This window comes from Manis javanica, chromosome 2 (genome assembly GCF_040802235.1).
Source record: "Manis javanica isolate MJ-LG chromosome 2, MJ_LKY, whole genome shotgun sequence".
Taxonomy (NCBI): domain Eukaryota; kingdom Metazoa; phylum Chordata; class Mammalia; order Pholidota; family Manidae; genus Manis; species Manis javanica.
Genome location: NC_133157.1, coordinates 205,236,706 through 205,248,385, shown reverse-complemented (window position 1 = coordinate 205,248,385; position 11,680 = coordinate 205,236,706).

Here is an 11,680-nt window from a genome sequence, read left to right as displayed (position 1 = left end):
AAAGGGAGTGTTAGCAGAGAGATGGAGACTATACGAGTCATATGGAAAATGCCAGAAATTTTAAAAACATATAACAGAGATACATACAGAATGCCTTTGGCAGGTAAGCTCATTGGTAAACTTAATACAGCTGAGGACAGAATCAGTAAACTTGAAGATAAGTCAACAGAGACTACCCAGACTGAAACAGAAAGAGAAAAAGAGTGAGACGAACAGAACAGAAGCTCCTAAACTATCATGTGTGTAATCTGAATCCCAGAAGGAGAAGAAAGTATAGGTAGAAACACACACATACACATATTTATTTGTAGAAATGATGACCAGTAACTTTCCAAAAAATGAGAGAACCAGAGATAGAAAAAACTCACAGAATCCAAAAATGGTTAAATGCCAACACACAAACACACAGACACACAAGCAAGCCCCCACACACAGACAAAATATAGGGTCTGTCATATTCAAACTGGTTAAAACCAAAGATAAAGAGAAAATCATGAAGGTTTTGAGAGAAAAAAGACAGACCACTTACAGAGGAACCAAGATAAGAATTACAGCAGGTATCCCATTAGAGGAGTTACATGCAATCACATCTTTCTCAGACAAAGGCATTGCTTACAGCGTGCTATAAAAGTGCCAGGCCTGGGTTCCTCAGCCACAGCACAACCCCACCGTGTGTGTGCCATGCATCTGGGACCACTGTATCACTTGCTGGACATAGGGCCAGGAGGACCAGCACACAACTATGCTGATGTTCATGTTGTCTGGTGTGCTATGAGTAACAAACTGTCTCGATCAGAAAAAAAAAAAAGACCTCGTTTGATTTGATTCCTACAGAAGTCTAGAAAATGTGAAAGCAACTCAGTGTGTGGAGTGGGGGAGTAGGTAGCTAGCAAATGGGACGAAGTAATAGGGCGTGATTGCGAGAGCGCATGAGGATCCTCTGGGGCTGATGGGTATACCCACCAGCTTGATTGTAATGATCATGTCATGGGTGTGTGTATATATATATATATATGTCAAAATTTATAATTGTATACTTTAATTATGGACAGATTGTTTTATGTCAATTATACCTCAATAAACTTGTTTTTCAAAAGAGAGAGAGATAAGATAATAAGGATAGAATGGGGAAAGTATTTATAATGTATGGACCTAAAAGAGGAATTTTGTCCAGCATACATAAAACCTCTTGCAAAACAGGCACTTCAAAAAGAACATTGATGAACGGTCCATAAACAAATGAAAAGATTCTCTGTACTTTCTCTGTGAGAGATAAACCCTTTGATTTTGGGGGCTTTCCTATTAACGTGCAACCAAAACAAATTGTACTTGATACAGTTTGCTTTCTGTGCTGCACTCTGACGTTAGAAATTAGAATTTAATCTATGAGGCTATAGTGTGTCACCCGCACTGAGCTCTGACAGTGAGATGAATTCACATAAGATGATTCATAGATCCATAACTAGTTTACCTTTATCTTAGTCCCAAGAACTTAGAGTTCCTTCCATAGAAAGACTTTGTGCAGGAAAGTTCTCAAAGGAAGTGGTACATTTTGGCCTTCACAAAATGACAGTGCTACCCCAAGCCACTCAAGAAATTGCTTTGGTTTCCATTTGGTTTAGCAAATTTAAAAGAAGATTCATTCTCTCCTACCTTTAATGTCAGTCACCCTGCTTTCATCATTAGTGTTCCTTGGGAAGAGAGTTATGTTAAATAGGTAATTAAGCAGAAGCTTCTGTTCTTCAGGACCTAGTTCCCAAGTTGTTATTTCAGATAAAATTGCTTTTTAGGAGCAACAAATGCACAAACAACATCAGAGGAGGAAAGCTACCCAGCAGAGTTGGGCAACTGACAGATGAAGCCAGTGGTCCCAGTATCTCAGCACATCTGTTGCTGCTCGGAAGGAGGCACCCATCAGTGCATGACTGAAGGGGCCAAGCACCCTTGGGGTCCTGCTCCGTGACTTTGCTTCCAGCTGCCCCACTAAAGATGGCAATCATTTTCATGCCTGAGTGGCCAGGCCTCCCACATCTCAGGCTGGTCTGAATGCTTGATGGATGCTTTAATCTTGGCCTTGGTGAAGGGCAGCATACATTTCAATTTAGACGTGGCCAGAAATCCTCCCTGCACAATGTCATGGAGGCAGTGAGTATAGAGAAGTTGGAGTTAGGTGACTTGAGTTCAAATCCTAGTTTATTCACCTACATAACGTGTGAGCCTGGCTAAATCACTTAGCTGTTATGAGTCTGTTTCTTATATGATGAATGACCCATATTCACTTAATGAAACCTACTAAGAGTGAGAAGCTGTGCTAGGAGGAAGGCCACAAAAAATAAGATGCAGTCCCGGCCTCAGAGGAGCTCATAGTTTAGTGAGGGGGTAGAGTCTACAGTGGACATGACCTTCCTCCCAGGGTTGCTGAGAGAATTTGATGAGATGACATATATGAAAGGGCTTAAAAGCCTGAAATAGTCAATAAATATCAGCTGATGCTACGGCTCTTGAAAATGCTGATTTTACAAATCAGTAGGGTTACATTTAATGACAAGCTTAAATTTCTTGGGGTTGCTCTAAAACTTGTCATGATAGAGGTTTCTAGTATCACTCAGACTTGGTTCTCCAGTCCTTCCTGGCCAATGGGAAGACTACACTTCTCCACCCACATGTAGTTAGGCCAGACCATGTGACCAGCTCTGTCCAATGGGGCGTGATCAGAAATAAGTTGTGAATTATGGGTGGAATTATGTATGTAATTACTGAGAAGTCTTCAGTAGTCTGTCCTCTGCCTTGAATATTGGAGATGCCTTCATTTCCAGATGATACAATTACAGGAGCTGTGGTCTTTATAGGCTTGAATTGTCCTGGAGGTTTTCCTAGATCTGAAGGGAACTTTTCATGAGAAAGAAATACATTTCTATTGGTTTAAACCATTGAAATTTTTATGGTGTTTATTTAAACATAGACTAGCTTATCTTAATATGTTTGGTAGCTGTCAGGTCTTGGTTTGAGGAAAGGACTCCATATAATCTGTCCTACTAAACTAAGGTGCCATTTGACAGTGTGGCATAATTGGACCATTTTTGTTTACATGAGAAGCCTGAGTTGATGGGTCTGCAGCCATGGCCAGTGTCACCCCTCAGGTTCTGAAGAGGCTGCATTTTTCCCTCAGTCCTCAGGTTAGCCATGTTTTGAAGGATTTCATTTCAGAGTTAGGTCATCAAAGGTTTAAATCCTGGCTTTGCCATTTATTCACTTTGTGACCTTGGACAATTGAGCAATTGACCTAACTCCCCCAATCCCAGTTTCCTCAACTGAAAAATAGAGACATTCACAATTTTTACCTGTCAGGGTTGAGGTGGGGGAGTCAAATGAAATGATACACATAAAACATTCAGCCTGATGTGTAGTTAAGTGATTAAAAACTGGTATTTATTGTTGTTGTTTTATTATTATTTCTCATCCAATGAATACAAGTTCTAAATGAAATGCAAATCTCTCTTTCTCTTGTAGTTAACTGTGTGTCTGGCTTTTCTATCTCTACAGACACTGAAAGTTCCCAGGAGAGTAAGGCTACCGCTAGGACCTATAGGCTAATCCCTGGACAGGTGCTGCAGTTTGATTTTATACGCTTCTGTAACTGCAGGGAACAAAACTGTGCAGGAGACAAGCAGGACTTCATCATTATTATTGTTATTATTGTAAATCTACATAGATCGCTACTTTGAGCTTCTGAAGTTATCTTTTTGGAGGTGTACCTAAAACAACTGAGCCAGAAACACTAATGCTTCCTGAGATAGTGAGCAGATGAAAACTGAATTAGGAGTTGAAACTGATTAATGAAAAAGTGAATATGAATTAGAAACATCTTGTTCAGGCCATTTATCAGGCCAAATAACCTCAGTCTCCTCTTTTCTCCAGTCTTTTCGATCTAAGACATTCTAAATCTGCAATGTAAAACTGATCATTTTATTTCTCTCCTGCCCTCAGGATAAAGTCCAGTCTTCGGAATATAGTTGGGTTCTTTGTGTCTTCTCCTTCCCATTTCATCTTCCCTCACCTGACCCCTCAGCTCTGTGCCCAGACTTATGCAACTATTTGCAATGGCTTGGATCTACTTAGACTCTTCATTTCAACTCCCCTGCCTACAACTCTGTTCTTTGGTGCTCTAGGGCCCTTCTCTTCCTCTCCCTCCTCAAGTGTGCTTGGCTAACTGACTTCTCTCTAGTTTAGCTTAAATGTCACTTACATCAATGCCTCTGAAAAGTTGAGGTGCATACAGATGACCTAGGAATCTTGTCAGTTCAGGTTTTGATGCAATAGGTCTGAGTAAGATCAATATTCTGCATTTCTGACAAGCTCCCAAGGGATGCTGATGCTGTGAAGCACACTTTGAGTAGCAAGACAATGTGACCTCCACTCTGTATAGACTACATGGCCTTCCCTTGTGCTTTGTAGAAATCTGGCCAACTCTCTCTTCCATATCATACTGCACCATAATTGCCTGTTTACATTTATGAGCACTTCCCCACCCACCCAATTTCAAGCTATCTGGTAGCTAGGGCAGTGTCTAGATTTGTCATTCTGATTTTCCTTTGTATCCCTGGTGCCTGACACAGTACCTGCCACCACAAGGTGGCATCTCAATAAATATTTGTTGAATGAATGATTGACAAGGGATATTCAAGAAGCCAAAAAATAAATAAAGGATTGTTATTAATCTGAGGACCATGACTATGCCTTCTTGTGTTGACAAGAAGATGAATCTCCAAGATCTCCCTTCAAAGAAGGATGTTGCCTTGTGTGGAATGCACCTGGAGACTGAGCGAGGCAGGCTAAATGTCTTGGCCAATTTGGCTTGAAGTGGCACAACCCTGATGGGCAGAATCAGGAGCACCGTGCCTGGCCGGCTGAGGTTTTGCTGAATCTACACTGCGGAGCGCCTTCTCCTACTGTTCAATCCTCTTTCCTCCTGCTTTCCACGACAGGTGCGGATTTTCAGTAAACATCCTGAGCACAAACTCCATTCTCAGTGTCCTCCTTCAGTGAACACAGCCTTCTGCATATCTTCATCTTTTTATCCTCCCCATCGCTGTCACAGTGTCTAACACCTTCTAGAGTATAAGAATCTCTTAATTCAGTTTAATAAAACACTGAGTTCCGACCATGCACCAGATACAGCTTTAAGTGCTTGGAATATATCAGGCAACAAAAGAAACAATAGACTTAATCTCAAGATTTTGCATTTTTCAGATAATAGACAATGATCAAGAGAGTATATTATTTCTATATTTAGTATTCATAGGGTGGTAAATGCATGAGAAGATAAAAAGAACTGTAGGGTTTATGAATGTAGGTACTGAAAAATGTAGGTGATTGCAATTTTATACATTAAAAAAGCATGGTTTGGGTGGCTACATTTAGAAGAAAACAGCTGATCAGGGCTTGAAGGACATGATTTAATTGTGTATTTCTGCTGCTTTATAGAAGGACACTCACCAATCAAATCCTAATAGTTATTAATTTTATTCTATCCACAGATGCTATGCTTGCCTGAGTGTAGAAGACTTAGAGAACTTCCAAAGACCTCCTGAAAAACACCCAAGAAGGTTGACTGTCTCTGACAAGGAGAAGCAGATGCCTGGAGGAAAAAGATTGGAAAGAATTGTGAGATCTGTAAAATGTTTCCTGTTGAAATAAACGCAATTAATTCTGAAATTCAAATGACAAAAATGGAATACCTCTAATGTAGAACATATGTGCCCCTAAGAGAGGACTATTCAATATCAGTGTATGGGTTTGAATTTTGAATGATCATGGGCAATGACCAGACCACCGATAACAAATAATTACGCCCCCCCCCCCTTTCTTTTCTTTCGTTTCAGTATCATTTTGTTCTAAGTCTTGGCTCTAATTTTTCTGAACTAACGCCTTTCTTGCCCTTCCCAGAGCCAGGTAACAAGAAAAAATTCCAAGTAACTCCTTATTACCTTTGGAAGTCTTTGTGTTTCTAACAAAATGAATGAGATGGTAAAATCTGTCTTGCATATGTGCTGTGTGTATTCAGTGAGTTAAGTCTGGTGTAAGTGCTTCATAAATGCCCAGAGTTATAGAGATCGGGACTACAGTAAAGTTGTAGTTGTTAATCCTGGGATCATCACCTTCTCCTGCTTGAGGAAGTGAGGAAGGACCAGGTGAGGAAGAAAAGCAGCCATTGGGGTCCACGCTACTGTGGCTCTGAGATGAGGCTCTTCTAGCTCCTGCCCGCTTTGCTGTAGAACTGCGGACCCAGGGCTGCAGCTGAGGTGTCACCTTTCTGGAAAAATATAGAAGCTTCTTATTTACTCACAGGAAAAAGGGAGCCCTGACTGGGAAGAAGGGTCAAGGTTCTTGGGAAGGAAGCTGTCTTCTTTCGGGGTTCCTCTCTTCATTTTCATTCCCGTCTAACCCTGCCTTCTGAGATGTTTGTGTTTATCGGGCAGTGTGCAAGACACATGTGTGGTCTCCGTGGTGTGGCTGGAATATGGCCCTCAAAACACAGTCTAATTCAGTTAAAGTCAAACCTATCAGATACACACCTCCATTCACCCCAGGTATTTCAGATGTGTGCACGACGGCAGGGAAAAAATGGCTTCAGATATGCAGGGGACTCTCATGTGGAGGAGAAATCAGTTTGTTTTGTGTAGCCCTCAAAGGCTGGAAAAGAATTGATGGATGAAAGTTTAAAGAGACAAGTTCAGATCAATTTTGGAGTATGCTGTGGGTTACAAAGATTGCAGTAGCATACTCTCTGTTCTCTAGGCACTTAGAGTTGAAGAAATGAACATGGAAACAAATACCTACAAAATATCACGATGATTTTCAATACTATTATGTCCTATAAGGCCCTGTGCACCATAAGAATAATTATAACCCCAAATACTGTTTACCCTACCTTCAAAATTCTATGGGTACTATGGATTTCCAGAATCCAACTCTTTCCTCATCTCCGTTGTTACCACTCTGGTCTAAGACACTAATAGTATAGCCTGGATTATCGAGGTAGCTTGCATTCTCAAAGTCTTGCCCAAACAATCTGCTTTCCATACAGCAGTCAAAGGGATCTTGCTACAACATAAGGTGGCGATTTCACTTCTAGCTAGGGTGGAAGCAAGGCCCGATACTGAGCAAGGCCTCTTGCTAGATAAAATGCACGAAGTAACTTGCTTTCAAATGGCACTCTTTGCTCAAGCCCTCCACGGGTTCCCCATTCCAATGAGTGTAAAAGTAGAAGTTCTTACAATGGGCTATGAGACTTGGTGGATTTTGGCCCCTTCTTATTTCTCCATCCTCGCCTTTTGTACTCTATCTTTTACTCACTCTGAGGAGCCACATGGACCTCTTTGCTATTTCGCAAACACTGTAGGCATTTTCCATCATGGAAACTCTGCATTTCCTACTCTTTCAGCGCAGAATATATCCACTGCAAGGGTTTGTTCCCAGGACGTCTTTCCTGAATCCTTATTTAAAACGGATTCTTCCAGCTACATGGCATTCTATATGACTTGCTCCTTGACTTCTCTTTTTGTTTCTTCCTTCAAGAACGCAAATCCCGTGAAAGCAGGGAACTTGTCTATTTCATCACTTAGAACCAGGGACTGGCAGATCGCAGGTGCCCACTCATATTTATTTCCATGTAAGTAAGTGGGTGTGTTTTACGTTGGCAACACCAGTTTCTCAGAATGGTAAGTACGGTTCATTTAAAGTAACCATTATCAAAGGAAAGTAACAGATTTAGGAACACATGTGCTATAATATTTAGCATTGTTATTTAAATGTCACCTCCCTAAGAAGCACTTCTCTTAATGTCACAGCTAAAATATCATTCTCAGCACTCTCTATTCCTTTACCTGCCTTAGCATTGTTCATACCACTAATAATTATGTTTTGTCACATGTTGACCTGTTTTCTGTCTTCTCTACTAGAGTGGCAGATCTATGAGGATAGGAATCATGTCTGTTTTGCTCACTGTTACCTCAATACTTACATACTTGTCTGTCTGTATTGCTTAGGGGGAAATATGTTAAGTAGCAGCATTTGTTTTTAAAGTGATTACTAAAAGAAAAACCTTTTAAATTAATGGCAGAGTAGTGAAGTGGTGACATGAAACTTTAACAGATGGTATAAATTAAAAATGTATAAAAACTTTAAAGAAAAACTAGCTAATAACACTAGGAAGAATCCAAATCTCCAGAAGTCTCTGGAGAGTTTAATTTTGGAAAAATTTGAAGGAAAGGGATAAAAATTGTGAGCCTGTGGCTCTCTAGCATGAGAGAACTGTCCAACCACTGTGATCACAGCTCCAGAAACACAACCTTTTTGCCTAAAGGTATGAAAGAGAAAATTTGAGGGCTATAAACAGCAGCTGGAAACTTAAAGGGAGGATCCTGGGATCCTTGCATCCTTGCAGAGTGAGAAAATCAGAAGGAATAAGAGCAAAAATCTGACTACATATTTAGGCTAAATCTCTGGATGTCAGTTAAATTATGATTGGTGTTTGGAGAAAACCCCAGGGAACTGATATAAAATGCAGACCAAAACCAAAAAGAAATTTAATCTGAAAAGATAGAGCTCTCTAGGGTCCAGACTGTCAGTTTGTTAGGTTTTGGTTTAATTGAGACATTCCCCAACTCTGAATAGCTCAGGTGACAAAAAACTAAAGCTTCACAGGTTGACATGTCAGAGGGCAAAGTCCTTAACCCAGCAGAACAGCTGAAAATCAGGTGGGTTCCCTATAAGCAAGGAACCTCAAAGAGGGTGAGCCCCTTCGCTGTCCAAGTATTGGGATGAATGCTAAACCGCACATCACCTCTTCTTTTTCACGGCTTGTCTTTATATTTCCTACCTTTGGTGCCTTGCTCAAGCTATCTATTCCTTCACAAAAACACATCTTCAATACCTATCTTCTGTTTATCCAATTTTAAATCTCTAGATTCTTGATCACATGAAGGTTGGGACTGTACCTATTATGTTCATGGCTGGTCCTTTAGTGCCTCCTGTGAGCCTTACATGTGATGACAATGCTGGTGCTGGTGGTAGCATATTTGTTGAATAAACGATGTATTAGGAAACTATTCATGATGGCTAACATAATGACCACCGGAAATATGGTGGGGCCCTTTAAAAACCTCAACACAGGGATCCAAAACTGAGGGATGGAGGTACAAGATGGTATTAAGAGATTTTAAAGAAAGAGTACACCGGAGGTGTGCCTGAGACAATGACTCAGTCTGCATGGATGGGATGAAGATCGTCTTAGGGAACTGGGGACCTGGAGTAACTAACTCTTCAGTGAGGTACTGGGTTTAAGGAAATCATCCATGAGGGGATAGAGCTTGAAGCTCATTCATGTAAGTAGGGTTAAGATCTGCAAGCTTCAGAGCGGTGATCTGAACTGTGATAATAAAGAAACATGGTGTGTACAATCCATTGTCACATGTTCTACAAGTAGTTTTTCATTCATGATTATACAGAATAAATGAATGATTTGGATTTTTACAGTAAAGTGGATTCAAGATTAATTCAGCAATAAAGCTGCTCTCACTTGCTTTCTGATATATTTTCTTGAGTGGATCAAAAAAGTTGGGGTTAATATTGATGCATACTTTGGGTCTACATGTACTCCAGTGTGTGGTCCACAGAATAGCTTCTGTCATGTGGCTGCAACACAATACAGGTAGAGAAGGGCTGCTCTGAATTATAGGTGACTGTGTGGGAAGAGAGGAAGGCTTGAGCCTGGGGTCCCCTGAGGCAACAATGGAGTTGATTATCTGGTCTGGCAAAGCCTGCCTTTGGTGCCACAATAACCAGAGTGTTCTTCAATAGAACCTTAACTGTCTCATAATAAGCAGCAATTTCTAGGAAGGCAAAGACGAAATAGAAACAAATCCCAAGAATTTCAGAAGACCTAAAATATTCCCTCAGCCTGACCTTGGTGCCTCATCCTCAGAGTGACTCCCTGAAGAACATCATCTAAGTACATCCTCCTCGTTATTCGCTCCTTCACCTCTCGCCAGACACCTCTGTCCCACGGTTTGTATTAATATAAGGATAGATATTTATACTGGTTTGTTTAACATTCTTCCTGTCCTGTAAGCTGTGTGAGAGCAGGGAGCACTTCCTCGTATTCACCAGGTGTACCTGGGGTCAATGCAGGTCCCAGCACAGAAACACTCCGTAAATGTTTATGGAAGAAGTGGATATAAGGATAAATGAATTTTAAAAAGTAAGCAAATGAGTAAATGCCTTTCTCTTTTAAAACTGGGGAAAAGCTCTGTTTGGAGGGGAGAGGTTCTTTCCAAAAGCTGTTCATCAGGGCTCAGGGGCACTGAGAAGTCTCTTCTGATCACTAGTTGTTTAACAGCACCAGCTGTGACTAATTCACTCTTGCATTTGGGGGCTGACTTCAGAGCTCATATAATGAATGACTACAGTGGGTTTAGTGACAGCACTGCCTGGACACGATGAATGCCCAGCAAGCAGCTCTCAGACTCAGCGAGGGGCAAATACCAGATGGCCAATCTTTCAAAGCCCAGAAGTGCTTTGCACCAGTCGGTCTGTAGGTGGCCCATTATTTAGACTGAAAGCATCATCGGTGTCCTGCAAATGCCAAAGGAGACACCAACAACCGGATTCCCAGCTCCAGAATAGTTACGTGTGCACTAGGGGACTTGGGAATTGCGGAGTATGGTTAGTGACCACGCGGCCAAGGAAGAGGTCCTTGGCTAGAGAAAGATCAGCTCACCACCATATGACTTTGGAGAGTCACTCATCTACCCTGGGCCTAAGTCCCGCCATCTAACCAATGGTGACAGAGATGATTTTTCCAACAAGATGTGAAGGTAATATGAAATGAAGGCACACTCCAACTGTTGGTGTTAACACATGTGTACACATGCAAATGCATGCGACACACTTTATGTCTACTTGTTTTTTAAAAATAGTATTTAAGTATTATTTTATTTTTATTTAAAATGTTAAAAATGATTTAAGATATATAAGAAGATATAAAGTGATTTAAGAAGATAGCCAAGGAGGTATAAAGAATGCTAAAGTGAACAACCATAAATCTACCATACATTTCAAGTAGGAGAATCTTTCATTACACCTTAGCCCCTGTATTTGTCATGCCACTTGCATCTTTCTCATTCCCTCAACAAAGGTAATAACCATTTGGACTTTGGTGTTACTCTCTCTTAGATTTCTCCATAACTTACTACTGCTTTGTGTACTCTTAAACTATATAAATTGTATCATACAAGTGCATCTATAACTTTTCTTGCTGCTGATTCTGTGGTTCTTCCAGGCTGATATGTAGACCTGGGCTCCTTCATTTTCACTCCTGCATATTGGGCTTTTAGGAGAATGTGTAACAATTTATTGGACTTGTACTGCTGGACATTTAAAATATTTCCAGACTATCTTCTCTTGAATAAATATACAAATTTACTAGATTTTGCCAAAGTGTTCCTCAAATGAGTTGTAGCAATTTATATTCCCACAAGCCAAGCTGTGGATAATAGTTGCTTTTGTTCCACATCTTGGCCAGATCTTGGTATGGTCATTAAAGTGTTGCAAATCTGTTGGGTATGAGATGATCTCCCTCGGTAGTTTTCATTTTCATTTTCCTGATACCCAGTGAAGT